At 37.7% G+C, this 9834-nt stretch overlaps 1 protein-coding gene and 1 long non-coding RNA gene across 9 annotated transcripts in view; one reads left to right on the forward strand and one right to left on the reverse strand.

Annotated features, from left to right (window-relative positions):
• The window catches only part of LOC137491011 (uncharacterized), a 171866-nt gene that overhangs the window by 60733 nt on the left and 101299 nt on the right, over nt 1–9834 (forward strand). The window lies entirely within an intron of this gene.
• On the reverse strand, nt 5051–9496 carry LOC141381911 (uncharacterized). Its single transcript, XR_012402816.1, has 2 exons — nt 7789–9496; nt 5051–5700 (listed from the first exon to the last, which is right to left on the reverse strand). It is a non-coding gene; the product is annotated as an uncharacterized lncRNA (long non-coding RNA).

Consider the following 9834-nt stretch of genomic DNA (forward strand, 5'->3'; position numbering starts at 1 on the left):
AAACATTAAGCATAATTAAGCATTATCACATTATAGTCAATCAGATAAACTATAATAAAAGCAAATTGTATATGTCAATGTAATAGTGTATTTAAATTAATGAACGTATGCACACAAGAAAGAACCTCACAAGCACCACACTCTTACCTCTTGGAAAGACTCAAACAAATGTGGCATCCATCCATCTAACTTGAGCCAAAACATGGTAGTTCAAAAAGAATACCACAAGTTTGAAAAGCTGTATTTATAAAAAAAAAAAAACATGATGGAACCTTGAGTAATTTATCAATGCAAAGAGTACTTAAAGTTTTTCACATTTTTAGAACTTAAATTTAGTTTTCAGAGCTCTCGATTTTTAAAGGTATTCTTTATATAACACCCTGCATTATGCATATTGTGTTTTAGTTAAACACATGATTAACTGTCAATTTATATACAAATGTATATACTATTTATTAAATATAAACAAATCTTAGACAATATGTTGTAGCGATTTGACTAGTTAGGGGTGCCAACTTATATATTTATAAGTAAAAAATAAAATTTTTAAAGTCAGTGCTACATGGGATACACTAGCAGTGCAATAACCCTGGTAACCCCTTATAGAGCTAAAGACAAAATAAATCAGACTAAACCAGTTTAAATTGCATTCTACTATTATTTAATTAGGTCTCCTTACAACCTCAAAATAACACTATATACATGTTTTACAACAGAAAAAGTTTCAAACCCATTCCAACAAGCATTTAAATAATTCAACAAATCAAATGCACAAAACAAAATAATAATAATAATAGTAAACCACATAAAGAGGTACCTCTGTCGACTTGGAATTAACTTGATCCATGCACAAGATTAAACCACTGATTCACATCAATTTGTTAGTACCTTACATTCATTACTGTTATACAGAAATTCAATATAAACAATTTAAACAGTTCAATGATTCAGTCGGTTCAACATTTCAATGATTCACTCGGGTCAAACAATTCAATGATTCACTTGGTTTAAACAATTCAATGATTCATTCAGTTATAGTGATCAAGATGCTCAGTTTGTTTAAACAGGTCAATGATTCATTCAGTTCTAACTGAGATGTTTAAAGTTCGTCAAACAGTTCAATGATTCACTCGGTTTCAATAACTCAAGCTGCGTCCCAAATGGCACACTATACACTATGCACTCATGCACTATGTACTTATGCACTTACACACTCAACAGGATAGTATATGTATGTAGTGTTGTCCCAAATGGCACACTACTGTTTTTTTTTACTAAGCGGAAATTCAAACCGTTTCTCTAATGACGTTTGACGGTTGCCAAATCAGTGAAATAAACGACTGAATTATCAGATAATACCTGCCGTGAGGATTGCCGCATTTACCATCGGGAGGCGCTATAATCACTCTCGTAGGAGAATTTTGCTTTCACCTACCAAAATAAATAAAGTTATTCAACGTGTGCCTGATAGCTCCGCCTTCTCCGCTACGTAAGCAAACCTGCGGTCGTTGAGTGCGTGAAGTGTCCATCATTACACACTTCATTTTAGCGGCTAAATGAGTGCATCATCCGGGTAATTAAAGTGCACTTATTATTTTTAGAGTTTTCAGTGTAAACACACTACTTACACTATTTATACTACAAAATGGCGTAGAATAGTGCATAAGTATGCGATTTGGGACACAGCTTCAGATGCTCATAGTTCGTTCAAACCGCTCAATGATTCATTCAATTCTAACTGAGATGCTCAGAGTTCGTCAAACAGTTCAATGATTCAGTCAGTTTCATTAACTCAGATGCTCAAAATTCGTTTAAACAATTCAATGATTCATTCGGTTCTCGTAACTCAGATGCTCACAGTTTGTTCAAACAGTTCGATATTTCACTCGAGAGCATGCTTTTGCTCATTCCCTCATAAACCATACATGGAGAGAAATAGTTGAGTTGCAGAAGTGCCGTAGACGTACTGCGACGTACTGCATCGTCGTCTGTTTTAGTCACAAATTAAAGTTAGATCAGCTCACCAGTCTGAAGATTACAGGAGTTAACCAAACAAACACATTGTCTCTCAGCCAGACGATTCATTTCAGCCCGAGCCATCATTGCCTGAGCTCCTAGCCAAAGCTCCGCATGCTCTCTTCTTAGTGAACAAACACTTCCTTCTTTTATTCTTTTCCCACGATTGAGATGCGTTTTTTTTAAATAAATCACCCCCATGTGGACATTAAGTGACCGCTTTCAGCTCGTTATATGAATGTATATGTATATATATATATATATATATATATATATATATATATATATATATATATACACATTTTACATTTAATTACAAGACATTGAATCTGTCACATGACCTTGTTTATAAGGAATCGGAGGAGCACACAGCTCTTTAACAAATAATTGAAAATAGGACAAAGTTAGTTTAACTATACCAGATTCAGTTAGTGTGCAGGACATACAAAACAACTGTTAATCATTTTTTTGCTAAACATTTTTTCCATCATTTGCAGCTGGGGTAACACAGAAAGTATTGGTTGTGGCTTGGACAATGGCAGAGGACGAATTCATGAAAACAATTAGAGATGAATTCCCACAACTGCAGGACAGAGAATTTACTCTTTGCCGAATTAACAGGCACAGAGAAATTATCCCATTACAGCTTTCCACAATTTGCCCTGCCACAATTAAGGCCTGCCAGGAGCTAAGGCATTCAAGATCGGCAGTGTATATACGACTCAAGGTATAAATATTTAGTCATTTTTCTTTTAAATAACCAGATGGACAGTTGGTTTAACAGGTCTATATAGACAAATTTGAATGTATGTAAATTTCTCAATTGTTCAAGTTTAGGATACTGAAAACGATCAATTACAGTTTTTGTGCATGCAAGACAGTATTCCTAGTTACGTTTTTGGGGTACTTTTTCAGGTTTTGGAGCCAGCTGCTGAGGTAAATTTATTTGATGCTGACAATGTAAATTTTTCGATTGCTTTTTGATTACTGTGTTTTAATATTCTAAAAGCAATTATAGTATGATTTACATGTGAAAATGTTTCTGCATTCAACATGATGTCCCCTTATTGTTTTCAGGTTCTGGAGCCAGCTGATGAAGAAGCTTTACCTGAGGATGACAATAGCCCCTTTCACACATACAGACCTTTCTGAAAAATTGCCGGCAATTTTCCGGAAAGGTTGTATGTGTGAACAGGTCCTTTTTGAAAATACCGGTAGATTCGTTCTGGCTATTTTCCGGAAAGAGAAGTTGTAACATTACCGGCAATTTGCCGGAATGCTGCGCTGTGTGAATGCAGAAGGAAGATTGCCGTAATAAGCGCGTGCACGTCTAGAACGTGCTGACGTGAGACGTCTGCTTTAGCCAATCACAACAGTCAGACGCATTTACGTCCGCGCGGTTTGTGAGAATAAAAGCCTTTGAATATTTTTCCAGACACATTTAGCTGCTAGAAGTTAGTCAGATCACGTTTATATGTTCTTCTTAATGCCAATTGTGTAAATAATCATCGATGAGATGCTTATGATAAGCCGCTGTTTGTTTACCTTCAAGCTTTGCGTGTGCCTGTGAAACAGCCTGTGAGCGCCTGCTCACGCACATATTATAAACATCTCGACATGCGAAAGTGATCCTGCGAAAGTTGTTCACAATATTGATCATCCACAGAGTTTGTAATTTAGTAAAATGTTTACAAACACAAGCGCAGCCGTTTAAAGCTCATTTGTGGTAAATGATTTCAGAATTTACCGGTATTTTGGAATGGATGTGTGAATGCTCTTTTCCGGAAAATTTCCGTAACGTCCTCACCTGTGTGAACAGCGCTTTTTTGAATATATCGGTAAAGTCGTTCCAGAAATTTTCCAGATATTTACCGGTATCACTGTGTGAAAGGGGCTAAAGTAATTGTTTTCAGTGTTACATCTGAAGACTTTGAAAGAACCAATGTATGATTTACATGTGAATGTAAATTTCAGAATGCAAAGCAGTGATTTTAAATAACAGCATTTTGTGCTTTTTCAGATTGCAGAGGTTGCTGTGGATGACAGTGAACTACGAAATAATAATGTAATGTATACTGTTTTCAATTGTAAGATACTACATGGAATATGCATGTCTAAGGTTTTCAGAGGTCACTTTTTTATTTTTTGTTTTATTTTATTCATTTTTTTTTTTTTTGGAGCTGGCTGGCTTTTTGTTGCATTAGTGAGGTTGATTGTACTGATATGTTGGTACCTTATGCTGCATTCCGGTTGAGGGTGAGTGTAAAATCTCTGTCTTTGAACTAGTTCGTTTGGTTTGCTGAAGGCTACGGGTTGCGGGTCAAGAAAACAGTCTCACTCGAGAGAATGATCTAAATCTTCATTTATTGATTGCATGGCATCAACTTGCTTGTTTGTGTGTGTATGGGTGTGTGATTTTTTTAGATGTACGCACACACACCATCAATGAACTTCTCGGATTGAAATACTCCTTTTTCTCTAACTCTTTACAATGCACAGCTTTAATTCTCTTACTAACCCCAATCATCATCAACTCTTTCTCCCCTCTGCCACTTTCCGAAACTGCGCAAGAAACTTTGGATCAGCCTATTTCACGCTGATCGGCAGGGGTGACTGGAAGAGTCCAAGTCGCAGGGGGGAATATTTTCTACAGTTAGGAAAGACTTTCTTCTGATATAGTCCCTCTAAAGGCTGATTCATACTTCTGCTTCAAGCCCATGCATATGCTACGGCGCTGACGCATAGCCCTACGCCGTGGCCGTCGGCGACGCTGATGTGCACCTCTCAAAAAATGTAACTACACGATGCAATGACGCATAGCGCAAGCTCTGTGATTGGTCGGCTTGGTAGCGCTGATGAGTCTGGTCGGGACTGAGTCTGGTTTAGGTCCTGTCGCAAGCCCAATAGAGCGATTGTTTACAAGTGTGGAGTCCCGTGAGGGAGCTCCAGATAAAAAGTTTTGTTTTGTGTTAACTGTTGGAATGTCTTCCTCTATTCCATGTGTGTTCAATTCAAACTCAGGAGAAATGGTTCAATGCTTAAAAGATTAGTAATTTATTGAATACAAATGAATAATTGATGTTCAGAGCTCTGGGCATACACCAAGATAGTCTAACAGTTATACAATGCTAACCGGGACTAAGTCAGGTACTCTGCCCTTGCCCGGTGTCTAAAACCCAGTTTTATAGACAGCAGGAGTAAAGAGGGTGAGTTCCGGGCTGCTCCTCTGCATATTTGGTATTTCCTCCTTCACCATTCTCTTTCTGCACAGAAGATTTGTATAGTTAATTGCACCTTTTACATATTTCATAACTCGTGACAACCATACCCTTCTTGTGACCCTGCACATCTTTTTTTGGTAGAGAGGAAGTCTGGACCAAGGCCCCCCCTCTTGCAATATCTTGCAGCCAATTTCCCTTGTCAGCAGAACTTTAAACTAGATGTTCCAGTACATGACCCCATAATAAAAGAAGAACTTTAGTTAGTATAACATATCACATAACGAGAAAAAGATTGGTTAATCAGTTGCTAGTCAAAACTTTTTTTCTAATGAACACAATCAATGTATTCGTGTATTAGTCTATTAGTCCATGATTTATATGTTCCTAAACAAGATATGAAGATATTTAATGTGAGTATATAATGTGTATGTAAGATTTTCTTCAGTTTTCCTCCAATAATTCCCTCTGTTGACCTCCTAACATAACTCCTAACATCCCTTGCTTGATCACTGCATATCCTGCTTGTAATCCTAATTCAGGATCCCTGAAACAACATCCATCTGTGTACACATTTTCTACCTCTCCTGTCAGTGGCACTGATTGCAAATCAGATCTCAGCTTGCTGTCCCCCATGACTACCTCCTCACAGTTATGTGGCTCTCCCTCCACCATGTAGTCAGCCATGTTAATGCCTTCGTGTGTGAAAGTTAGGTTTGGAGCGCTTAGCACTTTCCACACTCTGTTCTGTCTTAGTGAAGACATTGTAAAAGCAAGTGAATTTACGTATGCCATTACAGAGTGTGATGTGAGCACTGTTGTTGCATGTCCCATTACTAAATGTGCTGTTTTCTGAATAATCTTGGCTAGCCCTACTGCGTATCTAGTACACGGAGGCTGACGCTGTTCTGCCTTGTCCAGTAAAATGTTCAAATACATCAAAACTACTCTGTTGCTATCTTTTTTCTGAAATAACACCCCATTCACTGTTTTCTCTGTTTCTGAAACATCCAGATAGAATCGTCGACTATAGTCAGGATTGGCCAAATTAGCTGCACTTGCTAACATAGCCTTCAATTCAATTAATTGCTTCTCTGTTTCTGTTGTCCAATCTATTGTGGCCCTTAACTGTTTGGTTCCCTTATCCTGCACTAACTGCCTCAGTGGGGTCATCCTATCAGTAAATTGTGGTATGAACTGTCTACTGAACCCAGCCAAACCCAAGAATGACAGCATGTCTTTTACAGTCACTGGTTTGGGTGATTCAAAATGGCTGATCGGTGGTTGGGCGAAATTCCTGCGCCTAGCCCGGACACCACTCGTCCCAGGAATGTGACCTGTGGTCTACACACCTGTAATTTTGATCTGCTTACTTTGAACCCAGCTCTATACAAGTGTAATAACACCTGCTTGGTCGCAGTCAAACAGGAGTCCACTGTTTCAGCAGCTAGTAAAATGTCATCAACATATTGAATCAATACCACTCCATCTGGCAGAGGACAATCGCTCAGTAGAGCTCTCAGTGAGTGGTTAAACAACCCTGGAGAAAGTATGAATCCTTGTGGTACTCTTGTGTACCTGTATTGTTGTCCCCTAAAGGTAAATGAAAACACATCCCTTAAATTTGGTGCCAGTGGTAAACAGAAAAATGCATTCGCTAAATCTATGCATGAAAACCACTTGTGGTCTAGATGTAGGGCTGATAATGCGGTCTATGGATTTGGCACTGGCAAAGTGGCAGTTTTCACTACCACATTGATTTTTCTTAAGTCATGAGCCATTCTATATTTTCCTGTCTTTTGTTTTTCTACAGGTAAGATTGGGGTGTTCCATTGTGATGTTGATGGCTCTAATACACCTGCTGTCAACAGCCCTTCAATTGTATCTGCGATACCTGCTTCAGCTTGTGGTTTGTGAGGGTACTGTGGCTGCCAAACTGGCCTTTCATTTTTTAGTTCAAATTTCATGTCTGAGAGTGAGGAGCAAAAACCCACATCTGTTGGTCCTGTCGACCATAATTGATCTGGTAAACTGTCTATCATTGGTGCCGACGCCTCATGATCTGTTCTTTCTCTCCCATGCCACCTGTTGACCCATACATGTTTCATTATTACACTGTCTGTTGTGACCATATCAATACGATATGCTTTGTCTGATGGTGAGTAAAATAAATTTGGTATTTGGGTGGCGACCCAGTCTGTTAATTTAGACCAGTGGTTCCCAACCTTTTTCTTTGGGGCCCCCCCCATGAACATATACAAACATTGGAACCCCCCCACCATATAAATACACACCCACGCACACACATATGTACTGTATATATGTATATATATATATATATATATATATATATATATATATATATATATATGTGTGTGTGTTTGTGTAATGTTAATATATAGTAATACGTATAGAGAATATTAATTAATCAGTTTTAACTTGTCTTGGCCTTCAATAAAACCAAAATTTAGGTAGGCTTTGTCATACTGTCTAATCTTTTTTTTTGCCTCTGAAGAATCAATGCATTTACGTTTGTCTGGTCATTTACGATTACCTCATAGTAAAGTTGTTGCACGTACGCCGGTTTCTGCTTCAAAAAGAGCTAGTTTAAGTCACTTTTACATTCAAGAAGTGTTCAGGAAAAACAAAGCACCAGCGAAGAAACTCGACACTGAGGAACATTTACACCTCACTGCCAACTAGCGTTTCGGGAGTGTTAGGCCCCGTTTACACTAGTGCGTTTTAGTTTTAAAACGGCGTTTTAGAATGAAAACGATACGCGTCCACACTCGCGTTTTACCCAGCGATTCTGAACAGCTCTCCGTCCACACCAAAAAGCTGAAAACGCACATCACGTGACCGCACACACACTCTCGGGCAAGCGCTGCAGCCCATCTACCCAGATGAGAGCTGTGCTAGCCGGAATTCTCATCAAGCATCTCCCGCTGAATCTAATCTCACTATATTTATTAAACGGGATATTTCATTCATCTTGTTGTCTTTATCTAACGACATATTCCCTGACTTTGGTCATTGGAATCTATTACTTGTTCTCAGGTAACGTGTTTTGGCTGAGCGCAAAGATAAGTTAATGATTAATGTAACCACGTAGCCAATTCTGTATATTGACTGATCACTTGCCTTTATTTTCTATAATGTATAAACTTAATAATGGCCATTGTCGATTATTAAAACTGATATTCAGCAAAAGAGAGGCTGTGTTTCGTATTTTCACTGAAATTGAAAGGAGGCAGTAATGTTATAGGCTCCGTTTTGTTATAAATATCCACACAGTGAAGATGATGCTCATTATGCAGCACGACGCCTCAACATTTCTGCTGTCTGTTAAGTTGCTAATATTAAAATGAAGATAGACAGTTCCTTAAATCATGTTTACATTTTATTGTTGAGAAAGTGAAACAATGTAGCCAGGGTGATGTGAATGAAGTTATAAAGTACACTGTTCCCTTTGAAGATTTACCCATGTCCTCAGTATAGTCTGCTTTTCCATATCAAACTGAGAAGAAGAGATGCAGCCTTGATCAAACTTGCGAAGTCTGAACTTACAAGGAGAGGATGCAGGGCTGAACTGTGTGTGTTAGGATACTTAATATTGAGGAAAAGCCCCAATCAGAGAGGCGAATGTCTGCAGCCCCGCCTCCGTTTTCAGATGTCTCCGTTTTCCATCATCCACACTGAGACGGAGCAGCAGCGTTTCAGAATTCGTGAGAAGTAGTGTAGTGTGGACGGTTGGCGTAACCGTAGCAAAACTTATGCGTTTTCAAACTAAACCGCATTAGTGTAAACCGGGCCTTAATGCAGACCAACAGAGACAGCACGCAGAAGTATAAATGCACAGCTACGCGTTGAATATTTAGCAGACCAGAATATTTTTTCCACAACAATTTACAGTCACTTGTCCAGCAGTCTTTGAATAAATCATAAGGTATGAACTCCTATTTTATAAACATACAAGGGCAATTATTGTCTATTTGCTCCGTGCGCTGCTCCAGATAGACAAACAAGCTACATCATCCTTTACCTTAGGTTCTTTGCAACAAAATTAGTCCATTTTCAGCTTTTTCTGTTCTTGTGTGAATGAGTAATACCCTGCTATGTCTTGTAAGTGCCAAATGCAACAAATTTGGGTCATGAAATTCCAAAATTCAAGAAAATACAATAACGTATTTACAAAATGACATTTTTTTTACTAGTCATTTTTCAAAATCTTTTGTTAGACTTTGCACATGACTTTTCTAAAACTTTTTTATACACACACACACATTTATATATATATATATATATATATATATATATATATATATATATATATATATATTAATAGATTATTGCAGTTTATATATATTTGTACATTATTTATTTTACATTTAAAGTATGAAGGCCGTTTGGACATTGAAAAAAAGTACTACTGTGCTATTTGCTTTTTTTGATATAGTGTTATAATTTTGATATGGTTATTAAGAAGTAAAATTATGATTTTTGTGATAATAACCCATACAATATCTTGTTTTTCACTTTTGACAAGTAGGAAACTCTTGTTGTTTTTTCCCACCCTTCGGTTGAACTAAAATGATTCTTG

Source organism: Danio rerio, chromosome 4, assembly GCF_049306965.1.
Source record: "Danio rerio strain Tuebingen ecotype United States chromosome 4, GRCz12tu, whole genome shotgun sequence".
Taxonomy (NCBI): domain Eukaryota; kingdom Metazoa; phylum Chordata; class Actinopteri; order Cypriniformes; family Danionidae; genus Danio; species Danio rerio.